This window comes from Lissotriton vulgaris, chromosome 6, assembly GCF_964263255.1.
Source record: "Lissotriton vulgaris chromosome 6, aLisVul1.2, whole genome shotgun sequence".
Classification (NCBI taxonomy): Eukaryota; Metazoa; Chordata; class Amphibia; order Caudata; family Salamandridae; genus Lissotriton; species Lissotriton vulgaris.
The window spans coordinates 488552790-488577787 of record NC_141694.1 but is presented as its reverse complement, the minus strand read 5'-3'; the positions used below and the strand labels follow the sequence as shown (position 1 = coordinate 488577787).

The following is a 24998-nucleotide window of genomic DNA, read 5'->3' as shown; positions in this document are numbered from 1 at the left end:
ACCAGTTGGCAAAGAGGTTGTTGAAACTGTTCAGCCCTGGTTAGCTTCATCTAGTGGACTCTTCTGACCATCTAATCTGGAATTGTATGTGTAGATCTAAATGTCATACCTGCAGTGTTGCTGCTGCATTTAAATATAATCTCTGTAATTAAATATTTAAAAAAAATATATATATATATATATCAATGGCTTGTATGGATGGAGTGTTGGTTCTACATTTAAGCTGCTATTTTGTGCTCTGTTCAAGAGAGGGTCAGAATGAATGGTGAGTGGTGATTAGCAAATGGATAGTGCCCGATGACACGAAGGTGGTTGGATAATAGATGGTAAATGGATGGGGGGGGGTTGTGGGGTTATTTAATAGCATATGCAGGTGGGGTAATTAATAGCTGCAGAATTGGTCCCAAGGGAGAGCACAAGCAAAAGCTTAGAGAGCATAGGAGGAAAACACCAGCATTGCAGTGAAGATCACTGGAATCGGGTGCTCTTATACCAGAGCACAAGGAGGTGATCAGAATGAAGAGCAGCAGCAAGGGGATTGGAGTTTAAGAACAGACACCTATGGTCTGAGGTGAGCAGGGTAAAACATGTTGAATAATTTAATGCGGTAGAGCACCTTGTCATTGAAGCTTCTATAGTTAGTGGCATGTACAACTTATGGGCAGTATGGATGCTGGAGGTGGTTGATACAATCAGTATGTGCATCAGGAGTGAATGAATGGGCAGCCTGGATATGAGTGGCTGATGGGACAGAGGCAGAAAGCACCCTGAGCAATTCAGGGCAGGTGGGGGTGAGATACTGTTTGGCAGTCAGCAAGGGGAATTTGACTATTTTGTGAAATCATGCATAGTAACCCCTGCTGAACTGTTTGTGCATTCCAAAAATAAAAACCTGATATGCGAGAGCGTTTGGATTCCCATTTCAACCAAAATAAGATAAAGCACTTTTTTTTTAGTATCCGGTTGTGGGAGGTGTGATAATGTCCCTGGTAGAAATTCCATCTGACCAGTCATGTTTTGTCATGTCTAGCCAATAATGTCTACTTCTCTGTTTCCATTTGTGGATATTCATTTTCTGTATGTTTCTAATGGATAAATCAAGGACAGTTCTATGGACTAAATAGAAATTAGCATTGAACCACGATACACTATGAGCTTCCCTTAAATAGTCCCAAAATGCATCTGGGGTTGACTGGAATCGCATCTGTAGCTAAAAAGACACATTGTAAGCCATATTCATCTGGTCAACTGAAATTTCCACAAGGTTTGTTAAAATGTCACCGTGGAACCCATAAACTTTGGTGATTATCATGGCTTTCCCACAAAACTAAAGCGAGGGTAGCTATTTAAATTTTGTTGTTGTTGTTGGGACTGTTTTTGTATCTTTGCTAAATCAGGATGTACGTAGTAAGCTCATGAAGTTAGTGCTACCTTTCATATGCATACCTATAAAATGTTTTATTTTCGGTCTGTACATTGAAGGTACATATTCTCTCGAACAGCTGTTTCGGTGCTGAGAATATTCCATCCCACAACATGGAGGGCGCATGTTGTCCTCTGTCCTCAGAGTTGCATGTAGCATGTGGTTTGTCTCTCCCAACCTGCCTGGACACCTCTGCGGACTGATAACTCTCCTGTGACAGTGAGCGACTGTAAACATCCTCGACTGGAAGCTGTGAAGATGCTGCTGGAGCTTTCAGTCGGATGTTTGCAGCTGCCAACTGCCAGAGACTTCGAGAATTACTGACCGAGTACTGCATCGCGATTCCGGAAGCTTTCTTCAACTTCTCACGGCTCGTCGTCAGAGGAGTTTCTGGTTTGATAGCAGGACCAGTAGGCCTGAGAGTAACCTTGTTGGTAAGTAGGGTTGCCACTTTCCCCGAGAAAACCTAATGTATGGCTGTTCATGTTTCAACATTCTGCGAAGTCCCGGACATGATTCTTATGTGGAACTTTTTATGAAATCATCCGTATTAATTTTAACCTGACCTTTCTGTCTTGGTTTACTTTAATTAACAGTCGGAGGTCATTAGAGCAGCTGTAGAACTCATTTCCTCTTGCATTTACTTTTTAATGAAGGTACCGATCTGGGGGAAAATGCTGGCTTTATGTGTTTTTTCTCAGTTTTGTACCACTGGCTAAAACATTAAGATACCGGGCCTGCTGGTATTAAACCGGCCAGGAGGCAAGCCTATTGGTAAGTCAAGAGGATGGGCGATAGTTTGGTAGATTTAGAAGAAAATCTCATCACCCAATCATGGTTAAACAGAGGAGCACAGGAACTGAGGCCTTTATTTGGTCAGATGCCTCCTAAAGCCCAGTGAATGTTTATTTCTGCAATGGTAAGTTCAGTAAAAGTGTGTGAAATTGTCGGCTATCAAGGGAGAGACTGGGGCTATTGTAATAAGCTGTTCTTGAAATAAAATCGTTTCGTTGATGTTCAACACAAAAGGTTAATTGTAGGAAGTCTGCATCACCAACACCTTTTCATAGCACTACCTAGGGGTAGCTGTCAAACAGAAGGAATGTTTACATTTCAAAGCATTATAACAATCTAATGAGCGAAGGAGCGAAGGAGCAGCAAAAAGCAAGGTAAAGAGAGAGGTTGAAGGTGATACCAGGCCCCATATTTGAATCATGCGAACACCTACAAAGTCTGAATAATGTGGGTACTCCCAAACCCTCCCAATGCTTTTTCCACCCTGATTCAGTTTGGATCCCGACATCAGGGAAAAAGATGAAATACGACTAGTTTGAAGATAGCTATATTTCTCTTAATTCCTTATACCACCGCAAAGTGGTTGATTTTTTTTTGTTAACAGTATTTTGATAAGCAAATCCAATGTAAATCCAAGAGTGTGTGGTGTGGAAAAACATGTAAATGAATCTCCCTATTTGCTTTAACTTTCCAAATGTTTTTATAAACCACCACATTCTACAACTCCCATAACATATAACTTTATTGTGAAGGGTGCCATCCCTCTTATAATGGGGGCCCTACCTCATAAATACCTAGGTAGAGCCTGTTGCCCTATCCCTCTAGATAAACATCTGTTGTAGATGTTCGAATTATGTGATATTGTGGTAGCCCATTGTAACTTTGAGCGTCCTCAAAAGTCGTTAAAACATGCACAGGAAACCCTTCTCTTCATAATGGTATTGCAAGCTAGCACATGTTGAACGCAACATACATGTTTGGACCCGTTTTTCAAGTGGGGTGGACCTGTTTCACTGCTAAGAATAGTGGGCAGATTCTTTAGAACACAAACATTGGGTGTCTCCATGCAATCTTATATGTGTCCCTGTGTTCTCTGCCCACTTTGCAGCTGAGGTGTAGCTCCTTCAGGGGTAATCTAGAATTTACTACTCAACCTGAGATTATCCAAACTCTGGATACTTGTAATAGTGGAGTAAAGCTGTTAAAGTGAGTACGGGACAGGTGAGTCTCCTAGAGTTTGGAGAACCTCATGAACTTTGCTTATTTTTATACTTTAAAGCTATGATCTAGACAAAGGAATATGGAACTTTTCCTTCAGTTGGGTAGAAAGACCATCTTTTACCTACTGGACATCAGCCTTGATGCATATGACAATAACTAATAACGTGAATAGAGCTATTTTGTTATTACTTAAGACCTTATTATTTGTCTTACAATCGATCTTTCCTCAAGACTGATGGGGGATAGTTGTTAATTTGTATAATGAAATGGCATTGTATCTGTAATTATTCCATTGCCTCCTGCTCGTCTAACCCTCTTAAGTGCCTTCTCTGGGAAGCTCCCCCCTGAGGAGTAAAGAAAGTCACTTTATAATTCCTTTCATGCAAATACAGATCACTTTTCTGTAGTAGCGTTTGCAGTACATTATACACTGCTGATACACAAAAGTGTATTCTATGCCTGTTATGAAAACTTTTTTATTCGTTTCAGAGGTGAGTTGAGGAACTTTTGTTTTCACATTCAGTGCAACAGAAGGATTTTCTTTTTTCCAAGCTTGACAAATGAACACCTTTTTTCTCCAAGTAACTGTCTCTATCAGCATTTTACCTTTTCAGTTGGTTTCAGGGTATACATTTACATTATTTTGCCATTAGGACCATACCTACAATGGGCCTTAGGGGGAAGGTCCAGAATCAAAAATATTTTGACATTAATTGTGCTGCCAAAGGGGCGCTGAATCATTGTTGAAAGAGTGCAGCAGAAGTGTGCCCCATTGAGGTCATGAATGTGAATCACTGCTGTGAGGACTATGCTGCTCCAAACTGAGGCTTAATGTCACTGAGGTTAATATGGTAATATGGGTGAATCATTGTTTGGAGGTAGGATGATGTTATTGAAGTACATCTGAAACTTTGTTTGGAGGGTCGTGGTGGTTTTGATGTCAGTAGAGGTGATGGAGCCTGGGTCCACTTACACAATAACAGTCAACCGTCTTTTCGTGCGACATGAGTGGTATGAGGAATGATTTCCTTTCCAATCTCCAAATACAGTGTAGCCAATTTAGTTACACAATAACTCAGTTCGACACCAAGTCTCAAGTTAGTAGGTTTATTGCCAATTCAGACTCAAAAAACAGATTAAACTAAACAAATCTAAGCATAATCCTATAGAAATACAATACAAACAGGAAGACAAATCTTCTGAAGAGATGTATCCATTATAACAAAAACTAAACAATGAATTAAATTATGGCTATGTACGTAATAAGGAAACCACATTTTGCATTAAATTACATCATTTTGTCATCGAAAAGTAGCATAGATCCTTCTCCTGTCCCTACACTATCCTGAAGTGACAACCTTATACTAAAGCAGAGATTTAAGGTTAGTTGAAAATAGAAAGGTGTCTTTTCCAGAGCACATTACGCCAGTAAATAGATCTAGCAAAAAAGGAGCTAACACACCTTGCAGACATTTATATACCTCAATAGGAATACTATCAGGACCTGTGGCCTTCCCAGCCGCCAGTTCCTGCAAGGCTTCTTCAACTTAACTTGGAGTCAGATCACTATTGAGTGTTATTTTATCCTGCTCTGGCAGATTATGACCAATATCATCAAGCCCTAAACTATCAACCTCTGCCCCATCATCCTCCTTATAATAATGTTGATAAAAATTCTTAAACATCTTGCGAATGTCAGCTGGCTCCACAAACTCCTGATCCCCTTCATACATTTTAGACATTATATTCCTACTATATCCCTGCCTAATTTTCAATGCCAATAGCTTCCTAGCCTGCTCCCTCTTCTCTTACATCCTACCCCTAGTTCCAGATTCTTGGAAGGGAATGAATATTATAGTTTTCCATAAAAAGGGTAAGACCAAGGAAGATCCAGGCTCATATTGTCCAGTATCCCTCATAAATACGGACACTAAAATCTATGCAATAGTCTTGGCCAAGAGGCTGGGAAGGATTATCGGCGGTCTGGTCTCCCTGTGGCAGCACGGGTTTATACCGGGTCGTGGTACAACGGATCACATCAGGCGGGCCATCACGCTATTTGATGTGCAGGCTGTCGCGGGGGGACGGATCGCCATGATCCTTTTAGGCGCGGAAAAGGCCTTCGATCGCGTCACGTGGAAGTATTTAATGTACTTTATTGAATACAGCAACTGGGCAAGTCAGCTTTACATAGATATAAAGTAGATCACTACCTTCAAAACCACATGAAGCATATACAGGCACCCTTGAAGTCAATTGTACACACGTCTCTTCAGCTTATCTGGAGAATTCATTAAATTGTAACTACCCATTAAGGACCACAGGATCCACCAGTGTGTGGTATCCCACATGCAGACCTAGAACATGTCCACACAAACAAATGGATGAAACCTTGAGTTTGTATGGGCGTCATCTACCTAGATGACTCAACCAAATCACTGGTTGCTGTTTTGATGCACAATGGAGAACTACAGCTCCATTGCAAGCTGATCATTCTATATTAGACAATGTTGCTGCTTGCAGCTATTCTATTCAAGACAGCACACTAGTGCTGTCTGTAATACACTCAAATATAGAATCCTGTATCTTGTAACTTTCTAGAGGTGATGAAAGTTTCCTCGTAAGGTGACAGTCATGAAGGGTACATTATAACATTTGCAGCAATGTAAAACGTGGTTTTGTCAAATGCCACATTTTTGAGCAACAGAAGACCTTGTTCAAATCCACTGAAACACAGCGTGTAAAACAGTAAACCTATAAACACTTTAGATGTTTTTACTGTTTTGTGTAATTGTAGGCAAACTGAATATTGTGAAATTCACATGTATCTTCGAGCTCTGCTGGATACTTTTATTAATGCACGCTCCAAAGCTGCATCCTATGTTTTAGAAATAAACTCTAAAGTTTGTGTTCTGCATTTGTAATCACCATACATAATGCCTTTTGACTGTTGGGTACATAACATGGAGCTCTTTTTATTTTGATGTTGTTTTACAGAGTACTGAATGTCACCTTTCTGTGACTTCAAAGCCCTGTGGACATGCCAAGGAGTTTGTTCAAAGAAAGTAAATTTGGAGTATGTTGGGAAAGGGTAAGTACCAATCTGATATTCGAAGGTCACAACCATATTTTCACGGTGATCAGTTATATGTGGGCTGGATAATTCAGTTTTGAGGCACGTTTCAGAAGTATACATAGTTTAATTCTGGCCCAGGTTTAACGAGGTGCGTGAAATCCTGTACTTAAACAGTAATGAACTTTGAAAGCTGGATTGGAATGTAATGTAACATGGATTTGTAGAGTGCAAAACCTGGCACCCGTATCCAGGCTCGAGCAGGTGTGGGTTCTGCTAGAACGATCAGTTAAAGAGCCAGGTTTTCGGTTTCTTGCAGAAATCGTAAGTGATGCGGCTGATGTAATGTGCTGGGGAAGGTCGTTCCAGGATTTAGCTGCCGGGTAAGAGAATGCCCTACCTGCTGTCTTGCTGGTTTGGATACGGAGAGTGTGTGTGAGCCCAAGTGGGGCAGAGCTGAGGTTTCTGGTTGGTTGGTGGAACTGTAGACTGTGATTGAGGAAGGTGGGTCCCTTGTTGTGAAGTGCCTTGTAGGCATGGGTGAGCATCTTGATCTAGCAGCGTTTTTAAATGTGGAGTCAGTGTGATTTTTAGAGGTGATGTGTGTGTGTGGTGAGGAATGGTTAGGATTAGTCTGGCAGCTGCGTTTTGGATGTTTTACAGCTTGTTCAGTAGGTGTGCGAAGATGCTTTTAGTAGAGGGCATTGCAGTAGTCCAGACTGCTTGTGATGAAGGCAGGGTGACAGTCTTTCTGGTCTAAGTAGGGAACCATTTGACAATTTTACTGAACACATAAAGTATGTGAAAGCAGGCAGAGATTTCTACGTTGCTTTGACCTCTCCTAGTGCGGTTTGATGTCCAGGATGATGCCCAGGTTACCGGTGTGGTGTGAGGGTGAGGCCTGGTTGTTTCTCTGTGCCGCCAGGTGGAGTCCCAGGGCAAGTTATTGTTGCAGAATATCAGTACTTCAATTTTGTCAGCGTTGAGTTTGAGGTTGTCTCTCATCCAGTTGGCCATGCACATTTTGAAATTACTTGTACGGATGTTGGTGCCTTCTGATAGGGATAGGATGGGTTGGATGTCGTCTGCATTAAAGGTGTTTAATCCATGGATCCGAATAATGCTTTCTAGTAGAGTCATGTATATGTTGAAGAGAGCGGGGCTGAGTGAAGAACCTTGCAGGACTCCGCAGATGAGGTTCTTTGGTTCCGATGTGAAAGGAGAACATTTACCCTTTGCGTTCTTCTGGTCAGGAAGGAGACTATCAACTCAGAGCAGGTCCTTGGATTCTGGTTTTGAGGAATCTGGTTATGCTTGTGTTGTGGGAGACTGTGACGATGCCAGCAGGGACGTCCAGGAGAATGAGAGCAGCAGTGTGGCCTCAATCTAGTATGATGCAAATGTGGTCTGAAGCTGCAATAAGGGCTGTCTTGGTGCTCTAGTTTCTGCGGATAACTGGATTTCAAGCTGTCCAGGCGTTTGTGGTGTTCAGGTAGTGGGAGAGCGGATGGTTGATTGCCTTTTCTGACTTTGGGCTGGTAAGGGGAGCAAGGACATATGGGACGATAGTTGCTGACGACTTCGGGGTCCGTGGATAGTTTCTTGAGGAGCGGGGTGACTTCTGTGTGTTTCCAGGCGTCTGGGAAAGTGGTTGTAGCGATGAAGGTGTTGGATGATGGTTGTGAGTATTGTGGGTCTCCCTAGGTTGAAGAAGATGTGGGGATGTGAGGCCCCTCCCCCGAGTGGATGGATGCCATTATAGGCACTGTGTATTCATTGGTCATCAGGGGTGCACTGTGTGAGTGGGGTGACAGTAGTGGTGGAGCTCGAAGGTGAGGTAGGATGTGGTTGCGGGTCGAACTTGTAGATTTGAGATCTTGTCATGGAAGAAATCATAGAGTTGGTTGCATAGACCTTGTGACCGGGTGATGGATTTGGAAGTGGCTGCTGGATGGGTGAATTCCTTAGTAATGGTGAAGAGTTCTTTGTGTTTGTTGTTGCTGGCTTCAGTCCTGTAGGTCAGAGCTTTCTTCTTGTTCTCTTTCTGTTCGAGGTGGTTGCTCTTGAGCAAATTTTTGTAGGCTGTCCTGAAGGGGGGCATTTGTGAGGTTCTTCAATATCTTTCCATTTGTTTGCATTGCCTCTTGGATTCTGTGTACCATGTTGTGTGTGTTTGTCCTCTTTGGGTTGGCGCTTATGAGGGGTGCAAGGATGTTGGTACTGGTGGAGATCCATATTGAAACAGACTGTGTCTGTTGGTGTCGTTGGAGAAGACAGGTGGGTGGAGCTCGGGGTTGTTGAGCCATGCAACTTCAGCCACCTTCCATCTGTGGCTGAGAGTGCATAGTCTTTACGTCGGTGTGGTCGAGAGGTTGAAGTGTATAATGACGTGGTCCATCCAGGTGAGTGGGGAGACGTGGCCAACCTTGATTTTGTCTCTGGAGGTAAAGATTGGGTCCAGGGTGTGTCCTGTGGCGTACATGGGCCCTTTCACGAGCTGAGTGAGTCCAATGGTTTGTAGGCTGTCTAGTAGGTCTGTGGTTTTGAAATCCGCGGGGTCGTCAAGATGAAAATTGAGGTTGCCTACGAGTAAAAAGTTTTTGGAGTTTATGGCAAATAGGGTGATGGGGGTCGGTGAGGAGGTTGCTGAAGTTTCACAGAGATCCTGGTGACTGGTATGCGAAGATCCCCCTCATGGTGTTTGTCATCCATCTGGAACTTGAAATATAGGTGTTCTAAGAAAGTAGTTTGTGTCATAGGTGGCATTGCATTTGATGGCGTCTCTGTGGTTGATGGTGATGCCACCACCAGTTTTTGTGGTTCAATCTTGTTGTAAGATCTTGTCTCCTGCTGGGATGGCATTTGCCATGCAGGGGCAGATGAAGAGTTGAGCCAGGTCTTGGTGAAGAAGGCGAGATCCGGTGCGTGGCAGTAGATGAAGTCCCAGACCTCAGTTGTGTGCTTGTTGGGGGAGCGGGTGTTGAGGAGTATGCATGTCAGTGATTTTTGGTGAGCGTGTGAGGCTTGGTGAATGCGGGTGGTGATGTTTGGTGAGCGTGTGAGGCTTGGTGAATGCGGGTGATGGAGTCAGGAGTGGTGCTGTTTTGGCTGGAGGGTGCGAGAGTGGAGCGGCAGTATAAGCATATGAGAGGACCAACCATGGAGTAGGGTGCGGCGAGGCTGCAGCAGTCTTAATGGTGTCTGTGGTTGAGACAGAGTTCTTCCGAAGAGTATCTGTGGATCAGGGTTCCTGATGCTGGGTGCGGTCCAGACTCGGATGGTCACAGGTGGGCTTGCCATAAAAGTAGGTCTTGTGGTGGGTGGGGCTAGGAATCAGCGGGAACGGGACGGACAGGAACAAGGCAGCAGCGGTACAGGCAGTAAGCAACAAGCGGGTAACAGATGGAACCGGGCAGAACTAGACTAAGATAGTCCAAGAACTATTCCAGGCAGAGGAATGGGTAATCTGTGACTCACTGGGTGCCCTGGTGCCTCCTCAGTGCAGTCGTACTACGGCCTGCATTAAGTAGGTCATGGGGAGGGCGGGGTAGGAATCAGCTGGAACGGGGCAGAATTAGACTAAGTTAGCCCAGGCTTAATTTAATGTGGATGTTTTGCATGTAAGTGGACCATTAGCATTGTTGGAGAGTAGAGATATTTCTGATTGGATAATGTGAATAGAATGATGTGTGTACTTGGCCCAGCCTTTCTGTAGAGGGTAGTATAGTAATCGTTTTTGACTGCAGAAGAACCCAGGTTTCAGTATGTATTGAGAGAGCCAGATTCCTGAGGTGAGTGGACATAAGCAGAAGTAAACCGTGAAACAACAAATTGCCATAAAGAAGATAACAGATGGACCTAGTAAAGCTGTGCAGAGTACTAACCAGAATCTGTTAGTAAGTAAAAACAACCAAAAAATCCCAGATAGTAAGTGATATTTTTAAAAAACTATATTTAATAAAGCTAGAACACCTGAAAAAATTTTGATAATTCGCAATAAAGTGAGCTAGGAAATGTGGGTTGTGTATGCCTCTTAGAGTAGACAAGTTGGAGCACAAATTGATTCAATATCCAAAATGACAGATACCACATTTAGAATTGTCTAAGGGTGAAGGTTTATGCTGCCTAAATGCATCAAAGAGAGTAATGACCAGACTCCCATCCGCCACCCCAAGGATCACCCTGTCTAGTGACGTCTTTTTGTGGTTTCTTTGTCTAAGAACCCTCCATGATTAGCTCAAGTAAGGAAGATAATTTGCAATCATTGTTACCCCCCTGTAAGGACCATAGGTGACGGATATTGGATCTTATGCTGGAATGTTCTCTGAGGGCCAGTCAATCCTACTTGAAACAAAGTGCCATAAGTGAAAGCAGATAAAGGACAAGGGTGTTGATGGGCAATGGTCAATGTAAACATTTGCATAGGGAGGCAATGAAACTAAATATCTATCCTTTACTCTGACTACTCTTGGTAATAAATGGATCCATTAATGTGTTTTTAATGGTTAATAGGACTTTGATGCCTTACATTGAGATTCAAATGATGGCAGGAAACTCATTATATCAGAGCCCATGTGATCAAGTCTGTTCAGTCTAAGACAAAAAACATGAAATTTATAGTAAAAGGTCAACAGATTAGCCAGGTTGATAAGTTTTGTTATTCAATTGGACTTTTGTCTTAACTGGCACTAACCAATAAACCATAACGTAACCACTTTCAATAGGACTATGTATAGTATAGGAGACTTTTCACGTCTGGGGTACCCACATAAAGACAGTCCTTGATATTTTTAAAGCCAAATGTATCCCAATAGTCCGCTATGGTTGTGGTATATGGGAATGCAGGCCTGTCTCCTCAATCCAAATAGCTGAAAATGTAAATTCCTCAGGGCCTCTTAGGGGGTCCCACAAAGTACAACTTCTGAGGTTGTCCACGAAGATATGACAGCAGAACGTGAGGCAATATCATTGAATATGCAATCAGCACCTGACATGATATTGATAAAAACTATAACTGGTTTAGAGCTTTAACTTACCTTGGACATGCCCCACTACTATCGACGACGATTGACTTTTTTTAGGCATAATTTATTTCCACGGCTTTAGCCACCTAACCTGTTTTAATGATTTTGCCTTGCGGAATGCAATTAAGGGCCTCTTTGCCACCATAGGACCCAAGATAGGGTCATTTTTAATCACATGCCAGTGCCTTGTTAAAATGTTCCTCACTGGACCATGTAACTTGTTGTAATTAGTGACCAGCCTACATTCATTACCCTGTACTTTTTTCATCTTAACTTTGGGTTTGAAAAGGACATCTTCTCTGGTATGTTCTCTCACTTTCGCAAAGGATTTGTTTAGATAACTCATTGTACCCTCTTTGTTTAAATCTTAAATTTAGAGTCTTCAATTCCTTCTCTCTTTCTTGAGGGTCACTACAATTTCTTAATACTCTTAGACCCTACCCATAGGGGATACTGTTTACTAAAGTGGAAGGGTGGAAGCTACTCGCGTGTAACACGGTGTTCCTAGATGTTTCCTTTCTGTAGAGCTTAGTCTGTAGCCTGTTATCTTTCACATAGACTGTCAAATCAAAAAAATTCACAGCTTCTGTACTTATAGTGCAAGTGAATTTTAAATTCAGACTGTTCTTTTGTAGTTTAGCGAAAAAAGCATTAAATTCCAATACAGTGCCTTTCCACACTATAAAAAGGTCGTCAATAAAACGACTCCAGTGAAGAACATTCTTGTCCCATTCCTCATGACACTGCTAACCGGACCACCTGCTAATGGATTTAAATGAGCTAATTTAGAGTTGCTAAAATTACTGAACACTTGCCCACTAGGGCAGTATGTGTGGTTGCATAACAATGGTGGCAAATGAACAGTTTCTTAGATTTGCATTTATGTACTCTATAATATAGATAGATTTTATGAATTGAGGTGATGAATCATTATAAAATCATGTAAATAATATTAGCTACCACAGAACTCTTAATTGAAAGTTTGTGTAACTCTAAGAGTAAAAACGAAAGTCTGTTTTCTAGCTCTATGTAATTTTGGTAGCACATGACCGGTCACATGGTTATATCACATGTTAAATGTACTTGCAAATTTAAAAAACTTTATCCGTGAGCAAGCCTGCTTGGTCAGGCGAAACGCGTTGGAAAGCGGCTATAAAGGATTTATATTGCACCACATTGCGTCGTCTCCTCTTCAAATTGAGTGTGGAGGTGGATATATATATATATATTTAATAAGATTCCAGATTCCACAGTCTTCAACACTGAAAGCATCCAGGCACTCACGAGCAGGTTTTTATCAAAAGCTTATTTATTTAAGCATGTACCATCAACGCGTTTCGGGAGTCAAGCTCCCTTGATCACGATGTTTTTGCGTTGGTCTGAGCTTTCCTTTTCACACACACGGTGATAAAAACAGTAAAAGGACTCACAATATAACACTGTTAAAGTAAACACAGCGGCCATCTTGACATTTTCCAAATACATAGATATCAAAGTGAATATCTTATTGCAGGACCTCCCACAACAAAGCATTAATAAAGGGATAATTGTAAAAAATGCTCAAAATAGAGATATATGCATATATGTATCACTATCTATTAGATGTAACGTTCACAATTTTCAAAGTGCAAGTGCCTATTTCATTCAACAGAAACATGTTGGCTCCCTTGTGCAAACAACATTTGTTTTCTTATGTTTGCGCTTTTTAAAATAAGGAAAGTGCCTATTTCAATAGAGCATAACCCTTTCTTTTATGTGAGAGAAAAATTGTTGTCCTTAATCATATATATTGCCAGAAAAAGTCGCTGTATTAAATTTGGCACAGTCTAGTCTCATGAGAAATCGTCCTGGCTCTAATTATCAAGTTACATTACTACAACATGTGGGAGTTATACTAATGGTAATGCTGTCAAACAATTCTACCTTATTAAAAACACTAGCAGCCCGTCCCAACCTTGTCCGGGAGCAACAGGCTTCCCCGACGCCCGCCCCGACATTGTCCAGCAGCCCGGGCCCCTACCCGGCCCGTCCCCCGCCTGCATTCTCTTTTTTCCTGCAGCCCAGGCCCCCGCCCAGCCCGTCCCCCGCCTGCCCCGACATGGGTCCCCTTACCTCAGCCGCCGCTCCTCCCGCCTGTCCGCTGCTCGCACCGCCGCTGGCATGTCCGCTGCTCCTCACGTCACCACTCCTCCCCCGCGCCATGTCCGCCGCTCCCTTACCTCAGCCGCCGCTCCTCCAGCCTGTCCGCTGCTCGCACCGCCGCTGGTCTGTCCGCTGCTCCTCACGTCACCACTCCTTCCCCGCGCCATGTCCGCCGCTCCTCGTCGCGCTCCTAGACGCCGCTCCTCCCCGCGCTCTTGACGTGAGCTCGCACGTTGCGGACGGCGCTACTTCGGAGGGACTACTTTTTTTTTACTGTAAATTTTTAAAATAACGTTCTTAAAAAAAATGTATATAGCCTATAACCATCTACACACCCTGACGATTCCAACGGTGTATCGGGTGTGTAGATTGGCGCTGTGGTTCCGGAGTTTACCCACCTCAAAGGCTGAAAGTTCTTCCTTTATTATAGTAGTATAGATAAAGTGCAAGTGCATTGGTCAACAGATAAATAAATGCTGTAAACGAATCAACTGGATATTGCACATGGAAAATGACAAAGTGCTAGTGCTCAAGAGGTACTTAATATCTCAAATAAAGTGCAAATATTTCTGTGTTTCTCACAGGAATTCATATCTACACACCATCCTCCTATGATATATAATTACATAGCATGGGAGGGATTCCTTGGTCTTATTATAAAGGTGCAAGTGCCTCTGCATCAAAGTACAGTACTTTATACATGTAAACATTCCACTCAAATCGCACAATCGAAAGCATTATTCCAAAGTGGCAGTGCATATCACAGAGCAAAAGACAGCATTACTACATTGTAAAAAAATTTCTCCCAGAGCCTTCATTCAAAAATAAAACCACCTCTGTATGTGAAAATACAAAAAGGAAAGACTTCAGATTTGAACCATTAAAATCAACAAGAGATTTTCACCAAAAAAAAGGGGTTCATAATGAAAAAATCTTAAAAATGCAGTTCAAGGATCGTCTAGGTTTATGAAATAATTCATTGTATTTGTACAGTCAACCCAAACAGGTGTATAGGTCTTCATCAACGTTCAAACCCTGTGGTTCCTTACAATTAAATTCTAAAATAAAGTAAGTCTCCAATCTCCTTAACTCCCCCTGCCTGTCTCCCCCTCTCTTCTTTTTTGGGACTTCTGCAATACAAGAGTATAACAGACCTTCGGGGTTACTTTGGTGATGGAGTTCAAAGTGTCGAGCCACAGGGTATGACCTATCCTGGTTCACTATTGCTCTTCTATGCTGTAAAACCCGTTGGTGTACTGGTAAAGTTGTACTTCCGATATAAATCTTGGGACAGGGACATTGTAAAAGATACACAACAAATTCACTTTTGCAGGTAATGGTGCTTTTGATTTTCACGGTTTTATTAAAGGATGTTTTAAACTCCGTGCGATTTATACCATGTAGGCATGCTTTGCACTTAAAACACTTCTTAAAACCGGGTTTTGGCGTAATCCAGTCAGCACCACTCTTACGTTTGTCTTCAAAATCACTAAGGACAATTAGATCTTTAAGTGACTTGGATTTCCGATAAGTAATCTCTGGATTTTTCTTCATCCTGGAACCCAACACTGGATCATTCTTAATCAGATACCAATGTTTTCTGAATATCCATCTAATGTCCTTATGTTTGGTGTTATAAGTAGTGATAAACCTACAGCTGCCTTGGTCTTGTTGATTCGACTTCGATATACGAGTTCTAGAGGGCTCAAAAAGTAAAGATTGTCTGGTTAGTTTTTTGGCTTTACTAGCAGCACCCTGAAGAACTTTCTTGCTGTAACCCCTCTCAAGGAATCTCTGGGTCATTTCTTCTTCTATGGTGTCAAACTGCTCATCATTGCTGCATATTTTTATTTAACAAAGGTCCTAGGTTAAAGTAATGACAAAAGAATTAAATTACACAGGCTCGAGATAAAGGCTGTGTTTTTCCTTCTTCAGAGTCCAGCCGGACCTAGAAGCGTTTATTTTGGAAACCAATTTTGTAAACATAGATAGAATTTAGGCGAAAACAGGTCGCACATGAATAACTGGGCACAAGCCTGTACCTGGTCAGAAGAAGACAATACAGGGGAAAAGGAAAAAGAGTTAACAGGCAAACAAGGAGAAAAGGGTGGCTTATAACACAATGCAAACAATTTTTGAATAAGCACAAACCCACAGTAACTACCTTAAAAATTGCAAATCATATCACGAGCAGTACTGTAAAACAGTCGACGAACGTTTCGATCCCTATCTCCAAAAATATAGTGGGATCATCTTCAGGACTATAGTAAGCTTTGCCTGATTGGTTGAGTGAGCCTGTAGGGTTTAAACAGGGAGCAAAAGAAAGGAAAATAAATTCTAACAACAATAAGAATTTACAACTAGTCAGTCGCCTCTTTTTTCATGCAAGGTGCAACACGTGCACATGCAGTTGCTTGATCCAAAGGGCACGGATGGCTATGTGCTCGTATTTGGAGTGTGGGTGACCGAGTAGGACATACCGCTTTAGCTCATAGAGAAGTGCTCGGGGACGTGATGTCCGGTGTTGGTCCGAAAATTGACAGAGTGGAGGAGTGTAGGCCAGGAGTTCGACAAAGATTGTGAATTAATCTAAAATTGGGAAATCATAGTTACCACGAGCGAGGCACGGTGGGCTGGACGTGGCTTGAAACACTTCAGTCGGCACTCAGGTTTCGAAGTAACCAATGCCTATAAAAAAGTGATATAGTCATACACTTGGCGAATTACAGGTTTGAGTCAATAAGATAAAAATAGGGTTACCGAGGTTACCGTTTCCGCCTTGCATTTGGCGCGCGGCTTTTCAGGAAGGATAACAGTATTTACCCAGTCTGGTCGATTCGATTTAGGCCTGAAAAAGAGTGGTGGGTCAATTTTTGCACTCTGAAGAAGGAAAAACACAGCCTTTATCTCGAGCCTGTGTAATTTAATTCTTTTGTCATTACTTTAACCTAGGACCTTTGTTAAATAAAAATAACCAGTTCTACCCGTGGTCCGCGGCCAATTTTACGGGTTCCCTTGTATACCGATACCTACATCATTGCTGCATGTCCGTCTGGCCCTATAATATTCCCCAAACGGAATGCTCCTTATTAATGCAGTTGGGTGTGCGCTTTCAGCGTGCAGTATAGAATTACCCGCAGTTTGCTTGCGGAACACAGTTGTCTCTAGCTTATTGTTTGAAGGGGTGATCCTAATATCTAGGAAATCAATTGAAACCTTACTGAAGTTCCCCACAAATTCCAAATTCAAAGAATTTTGATTGATCTCCTCAATAAAGGTGCCGATTGATGTCTCCGTGCCCTGCCACAGCACGAAGACATCATCGATATAACGCACCCACAAGAGAATGTGCTCCGACCAATGATCTAGTGGGCCCCCTCTCAGCACCTGCTCCTCCCAGTAGCCAATATGTAGGTTGGCATAACTGGGGGCAAAGCAGGTGCCCATTGCGGTACCACGTTCTTGAATGTAAAGATCATTACCAAATAGAAAAATATTCTTCGATAAACACCACTCCATGATCTCCAGAATCATCCTATTTTGGGATGCAAGGCGTATTGGTCTTCTATTCAAGTAGTGGGCACAAGCTTTCAAACCATCATTGTGTCTTATACTCGTATAAAGAGTAGAAATGTCTAGTGCCAATAGGATCATCGTGGTGGGATCTCAACAAATATCAAAAATACATTTTAAAAAGTCAGTTGAGTCTTTTATGTATGACGGAAGTGTTCTGACAATGGGATTCAGGAAATAGTCTATATATCTTGAAGCTTTCTCAAAGACTCCCACATGAAGAAATAATGGGCCTCCCTGGTGGACTAGTGGCATTTTTATGTATTTTGGGTAACATATAGAAGACTGGAATCACTGGATTATCTTGTTTGATGTATTTATGTTCATCCCAGCTAAGTAAACCGGATTCTTTCCAGTGATCCAGTCTCCCATAAAACTCTCTGATGACATCTTCATATTCCCTGGTACTAATTCTTTTATAACAGCTGTGGTCCAATAGCTGGCTCATAGCCTCCTTTTTATACTGTTCTTTTCCCCAGAGAACCACATTTCCCCCTTAATCAGAGGGTTTCACCAGAAGTCCATCCTCCGTTTGAAGTTTCTTCACTGTTTTATGGAAGTTAGCTTTCCTCAAATTCATCTTGCATTTCTTTTGGTTTTCTTGCAAGTATAGACTTTTCAGATCTCTAGTTACATTCTCCCCAAATAAGTCTACATTGTCTTTCATTGTTTGTGGAAGAAATTTTGACGTAGCCCTAAATGGTGTATGATCTTCAAGTAACAAATCATTTCCAAGGTCAGAATTCTCATTGTTCTCTTCCTCAAAAGTGTCATCCATTAGCGCTATCATGTCCGTTAAAGCTGGTAATTCATGGACTGTAAGGGAAGGCTGCGTAGTGCTTAATTCCACAGCTGAGCTCAGCACGGCATTGCTTTTTTTAGTTGCATGCATTTTATTAAGTTTGAGTTTCCTAATAAATTCGTACAGGTCCATCCTACTGTTGGGATAATTAAAGTCATTAGTGTCACAGTAGGAGAGCCCTAACTTAAGGATTGTCTCATCATCACTTGTTAACTGAACTGAGCTCAGATTAATAATTGTTGTATCCTTCTTGGCAATATCCACACTATCTAGGCAATATCCACAATATCTACTGCTTTTTGCTGTTCGACCGCAGAGATCTTTTTGTTTGCCAACCCTGTACTCCTCCTGTAGCCTTCCCCCCCTCGTCTTTGTCTTCTTTTCCGCGGCCCCTTCCCCCTCCTCTGCCTCTTCCCAAGCGATGGTCCGACTGTTGTTCCATGATCATAAAACGGACCTCATCAGCTACTGGCAGCCGTACATCATTCGGACCTCTTCATCTGATTCTTGTTCTGAGCCTGTTCCTGAACTCGCATCACTTTGCATTGGCGTCTGTTGAGTGTTTTGGCCACTGAAGATCTTTCGACGCCGAACCATATCAAATTTCTTTGCGAATGTGTAAATTCGCCCGGTTTCGTAATCTATACGATTATTTATTTATATATATATATTTATATATATATATATATATATATATATATATATAATTTCTAGGAGAATTAAGAGTTTTAAAGTTAATAATCAAAGAGTCTTAATTTTAGTAAAGACCTGGAATAGAATATTATGCCTTACATTTATTAGGTTTGTGGAAAATGTGCACGCCTCCTGGTACTAAACAGCCTACATAACTGCTTTGGGATATTGGTGCTACTGGTGTATGGACAGAGTCTTTGACAGCACATGTCTCGGCTATGGTAATGTCTTATGGTTACTGGTCTTCGCAAGTGAATCTTACAGGACAGTCGGTCCTATCAAAGTGTTTACTAAAAACTGATGACAAATGTTCTTTTTGTCCAGCCGATACTGAGTCACTAGCTCACATTTTCTTTGTATGCCCTGCCTATAGATCTCCTAGGCACAGATGGCTGAAACCTATTTGCAAGATTTTGGACATCAGAGTGGCTATGGAGGATCTTAGGATTTTGAAAACTAATACTGATGACCCTATTGTCATAGCAGTGGCTAAATTTCTGAAGCTGGTTGTGGCTCATTCGAGAGAGAAGGTTGAGGGCTTGATAACACAACCTCACACATAATATATAGTCTCTGTCCCATCTGTAGCAGCTACTTTTACCAATTTGCCATAGTTGACAGTAATCCATATATATCACGCCCAAATTTGTTCACTTTTTTCATGCCGGTTGTAAAAATGTATGTGATTTTAGCTATTTATATGATGTACGATCTGTTTTTACAGACAATCTGAGATATTACATTGTATGTATCTCTTATCAATTTTATTTATTAGTTAATTTTAAGTTTTCCTGCTTTTGGATACAGTGGTCATTGTGGTACTGTGCTAGGTTATATGATTTATTGAAGCACATTGTCTTTTATGATTTTTTGTTAATCGAAATTAAGACATAATTAAACTGAAATAGTCGGTACCCATTCTGCAAAATCCTTTCATAACTTTTTTGTGGATGGAAAATCCATTGATATGCATCTCTAGATTATTATAAAAGGGCTTTGGTTAAGTAACCATCCTCTTGCAAGAGATTAAATGCTTTGGGATGTTAATATGGTGGTAACAATTTTCCTTGCCTGCCAAAAAAGACCTTTTCTTAAAATGTTAATCTGCTAAACTAGCTATGCTTGGTCTTCTGTCTTTCAAGAGTGTCAGTTGTTAAAGCTTTGGATCTATCATTAAGACTGAATACTTTCTTTCAAATGCTTTTTTCCACTACCAGGTTAACAAAGACCCTTACTTTCTCAGTGGTATATCCAAGTTTCCAAGTTTACCTGATCATCCAAAGCTCTGTGTCATTTTATGTTTAAAGAAGTATGAGAGCTTAATGTCAGCTACCAGAATGTCTGATAGCCAAATCAGGATTTTCTCTATGAAACCACACTGTCCGGTTTCCTCCTCCTACCCTCTCTAGGTGGGTAAAATTGAGCTTACAACAAGTTTGTATTGATTTATCCTTTTTTAGTGCATGTTCTTGTTGTGAATCTGTGGCTTCTAAAACGTTCCTCTTTCCAATCTTGATTGGTAGGTGTAAGAAATTGTGTTAGTTGTTGAGGAGAGTGAAACCCTTCTCAAACTGAGAGCACAATTCTTGTCTTGGGGAAGGCACAGGTTAATCAGTAATACAGTGAAAGCACAATACAAAAAAAATCCAAACCTATCTGAAAATGTAGGCAATTGTAATAAATTAAACCAGACCAAAATGAAAAATCCAATCAGTAGAACAGGAGATATACAATTTTAAAGATTTCAGTGCAAATAATGCCAAAAAGCACAAAGATTTACAAAAGGGGGTGGTGATGAAATGCCAGAAACCGGTCCCCGGTAGCTTGTTTCCTTCCCAGTGTAAGAATTGGCTTTTGTAGTTTGGTTTGCCCTGTTCCCATCATGCACTGGGACAGGAACAGACTAATTTGCATACAGCCAGGTTCTGAAACTGGGATGGTGCAGTGAGCTAAAAAACGGTGTTGGATCTAGCCCTGATCTCTTGACTGGGTGAGAGTATTCTGTTTAATTCAGAGACTCTGTCCCTCACCACCCCTTGTTGTTAATATTTTTGTCCACCCTAAGCGTGGAAGGGTATACTCAGATGTGAGTCCCTTGCTCATTGCACCATCAGGATTCAAGCAAGCCGGGCCGAAGAGGCTGAAATGCCAGAAACCGGTCCCCGGTAGCTTGTTTCCTTCCCAGTGTAAGAATTGGCTTTTGTAGTTTGGTTTGCCCTGTTCCCATCATGCACTGGGACAGGAACAGACTAATTTGCATACAGCCAGGTTCTGAAACTGGGATGGTGCAGTGAGCTAAAAAACGGTGTTGGATCTAGCCCTGATCTCTTGACTGGGTGAGAGTATTCTGTTTAATTCAGAGACTCTGTCCCTCACCACCCCTTGTTGTTAATAAAAAGCACAAAGAGCCATGTGTGGACATCTGGTCACACTAGACCTGGTCACAAGTTTTAGCCGACCCTCGAAGGAGCGCCCGCCAACTACAGGAACCCAGCTAGCAAAGAACAAGAGTACCTTAAGTACCTGAAGTCCTGGTTGCACGACCCAAATACTTGAATTTCTGTGGTAAAGGCATGCATGGAAAAGGTATATTTGTTGTAAAATCGTGTGGTAAAGGCATGTATGCTTCAGACTGCGTTTCAAATGCGGTTTCTCCTTTGACTTACAAGGCAAGCACCACACTTGAAACCGTGTGTCAGACTGAGTCAACATTGTTTCTGAATCGAGAGAGGGATGAATATTCCACACTTCTGTATGTCTTCTTTCGAACATGTCCAATTGGGAGATGATGGTTAGAAGTGGACCCGGGAAAAGGAGAATAGAATGAGAGGGAAAACACACTGCACATCTGCACTCTGACTCCTCACTCTGCTGATTGATTGTGGATATCCAAAAACAAGATTAATCTGTTTAATATCTTATACGTGCATTGAATCGTCTCATGTTTACTATAACAAATTATACTCCTCCAAAATATCTTTATGCCTAAGACACACTTGGACATTCGTGGAACTCTAACTTTCCTGGAACTGAAACCTAAATAATATCTGTCATTAATAGTTATTCCTTTTTTGCTTAGGAGAACAACCTCATTCCTTCACTCAGATTTAACTGCCTTTTGGTTTGTGAGTACAAGTTCTCTGGGTTTTTTTAATGCAGCCAATGCTTTATTCTTAAACTGTAAGATAAACATTGGTAACGAATATATAGGTTATACCAATGCCAATGAATCCAACTCTTGAGCACATACCATTACCTTAAATACAGCATGTGCATCCTGAATGTCAACAGTCTCCTAAAGAGATGCGGATCCTTTCTGCACCCCACTTGATATAGAATACAAATGCAAATGTGCAACAAAAAATAGGTTTATAGGCTTTCAGAGCTCTATCTGAAACTGTACTGTAAGCGTTTTAGTTCGTGCATTGCAGTTGTGTTGAGAATCCGTACACATTTTGTATTTTAGTTTCATTTAATTAAAAGAAAATGCAGTGTTTGATTTATACTGGGAGTTTTCTGTGTTTTTATTTCTGCCAGTTCAAAAGCCTTAGCAATGAGAGTGGCTTTCAAGTGAGCAATTTGTTTGTTACATCTCTTAGAGCATTACATTCGTTACTTCTTATCTTATTTTAAGTTCTAATGTAGTGAAAAATTACCTTACTTTTTTGGATGTTTTTTTTTTTGGGTTTACTTTGTTTATTGCATTTTTGGCACTCATTTATGCTTAGTTTCACTGGTGCCCTTTCTTCAGTGGTGTAAAAGAATGAACATCTATTAAACAGGTATCAGCAGACCTATTAGATGTGTTGAATTACATGGCAAGGTTATTATACACAGGCAGTCTTTCTTCTCCACGATAACTGCAAAACAAGCATGCATTGTGCTGAAATGTAGACAGTGCGTCGGTTGTTTGTTGTCGGCGGCGGAGTATCTGTGCTTCCAGTGATTCCGCGCTTGTTAGCTGGATTAGGTAGTCCATTGTGCAAGGCACAGGATTTCTTAGTTTCACAGTTTGGTGGCACGTGTCTGTGTATTTTTCCGTTTAGAGAATATTATAGTCTGCAGATGTCCGTTTAGTTTATATTCTACTCTGCAGACTTCCTACTATAGTTCTGCAAATATTTTTAGAGTGCTATTTGGAGCTTGCCCTAGCTTGACTTGAGACCGAAGCATGTGAACCAGAGGTCTGAGGAGGCATATTGCATCATGGCCTCATCTGGGCAGGGCAGGGACTCTCAGCACATCAAGGAAACGAGCTGTGCCAGCAGGGTTTGCTGTCATAATGAGGGCGTTTAAGGTCACGCTTCCCGTTCACTCACTAATCTGTAGCTGGCTGTACTTTGAGTTTAATATTCAGAAGTGGCTGTGAAGTAATAACATAGCCACACCTACACTGCCAGTTTGTTTCCATGAGCCAAAAGAAAACACTGCTGTTCTTAAGTGCTTGGTGTACAGTAATTATTGCCAATATTTTAATATTGGGTTTTGGTGAACTGTTAGGAAACTTGCAGAGAAATTGTGATTTTGAATTAAAACACAGGGCTTTCTTACTATACCTTTTCTGGGCACTTGCTTATCTATTCAGAACTGTCAATGAAGAAAGCGAAAATAGGGGCTGATTAGCCATTTGTGGTTGTTCGATAGCTGCACGAATACCAATATATATCGTCTATGCTACACATCTATTTTATTTTCTTGGTAGCAAATTGCATTACAGAATAAATCCATTATATCCTCCTATTGCTCCGCACCATTGGCCTCTTTAGACGCCATTGTTACAGTAACAGTTGAACAGTTTTATCACAGACCCAGCAAATAAAACAATGTATGAAATGTGACGGCTATCGCGGAATGTAAAATCACTCAAATGAAACAGCAGGGTCTGACCTCTGGAAGGGAACTCCGAGCCATAATTACAAGCATTGCATAGCCAATAGGTCTCGCCCATGGGCCCTTATAAGAGTTTAGCAATGCAGCACATATCACCAAAATAATATTTGTAAAATAAGAGCGTGGGTGGGACTTGGGGGCAGCAACTGGAGTGAGGAGTGATCAGCAGCAGCGGGATACTGAGAGAGCGCATCCACAGGAAGAGGTTGGGAGAGGAGAAAACGCAGCACTCTTCCAGTGTCCAGAATCACAGAATGTTAAGCCGACATGGAGGAACACAAAAAAAGCCAACCGCAAACCAGCTGAGGAACAACTATTTTTATTACAAATTATCGCCTTGGACAACATCTGTAAAACCTAAATCCTTAAAGCCTGACTCTAATTAAACTACCCTACACACTAATCTCCAGCTGGGGAGATAGGAATTGGAAAACTGGTTAAGAGCTTGGTTAGTGCATTTTACCTCTTTCGTGGCCATTTGTAATCCCGCTGCATACATGCGCATTTTCAGTGCCTAGAAGTGAGAGAAAGATCCACGGCCTGCTTTGTGAATGATACAGCACTCCATATCGCACTCCTGCTGTTCTTACATTCTATAATTAGCAACTGTTGTGTTATCGTGCACTTAAATGAGGAAACTAAGTAACATTAGTGCAAGCTGCAAATGTATTCATCTGGGTTCCTTCAAACAACATAGCTGACGCCACAGGTTAAAAAGAGAGAAGAAAGCTGAACAGGGAGGGTTTAGGAAAACAGAGTGGAGGAGTGGGGAGAAAAGGACGAAAGGCTGTGGGGGTGGGAGGAAGGAGGCATGGTCAGAGAGGAGAGGTGGGGAGTGAAAAAAACAAACGTGGCTGCGACCCCCTGGACAATATCTAGTAAAACATAAATCCCTAAAGCCTGACTGGAATTAAACTATCCCACACACAGTGCTTAATTTGAGCCAGTGGTTACCAGTGCTCAGCACCGGCACTTAATTGTCAACACCAGTTCTTATGCACTTTGTGGCACTCACTGTCTGATTTTAGAGATGAGCACCACAAAAGATGTTTATTAATTCAAGATATATAAAAATGACTATTACCAGCGCTCAAGCTATTCTTATAGCGTTGAGAGCTTGGAATAGTCTGAATAATCACCCTTTTAGGAGTGTGATGGTTAATAGTTGTTTTGGTACTGTCATGGGCAGTGCTGGTCGGTGCAATGTGTGGGGCATGATGCAGTGGCCTCTTGAGGAGGGCCCGGCACTTATTTCTTTAAGCACTGCCTACACACTAATCTCTAGCCGGCGAGATGGGAATTGGAAAACTGGTAAAGCGCTTGAACTCCTGTACTGGGTAAATTTGTTAAATATGTCCAGTG

General features: G+C 41.6%; 1 long non-coding RNA gene across 2 annotated transcripts in view; it reads left to right on the top strand.

Moving 5' to 3' along the window:
- Nucleotides 1–24998, top strand: part of LOC147707478 (uncharacterized) — a 232880-nt gene that overhangs the window by 81656 nt on the left and 126226 nt on the right. The window contains exon 4 of one of the 2 annotated variants that reach the window (XR_015296620.1): nt 6437–6530. The exons of the other annotated variant lie outside the window; for it this stretch is intronic. This is a non-coding gene — a long non-coding RNA (uncharacterized LOC147707478). The remainder of the gene's footprint in view (nt 1–6436; nt 6531–24998) is intronic. 2 annotated transcript variants of the gene reach the window in all.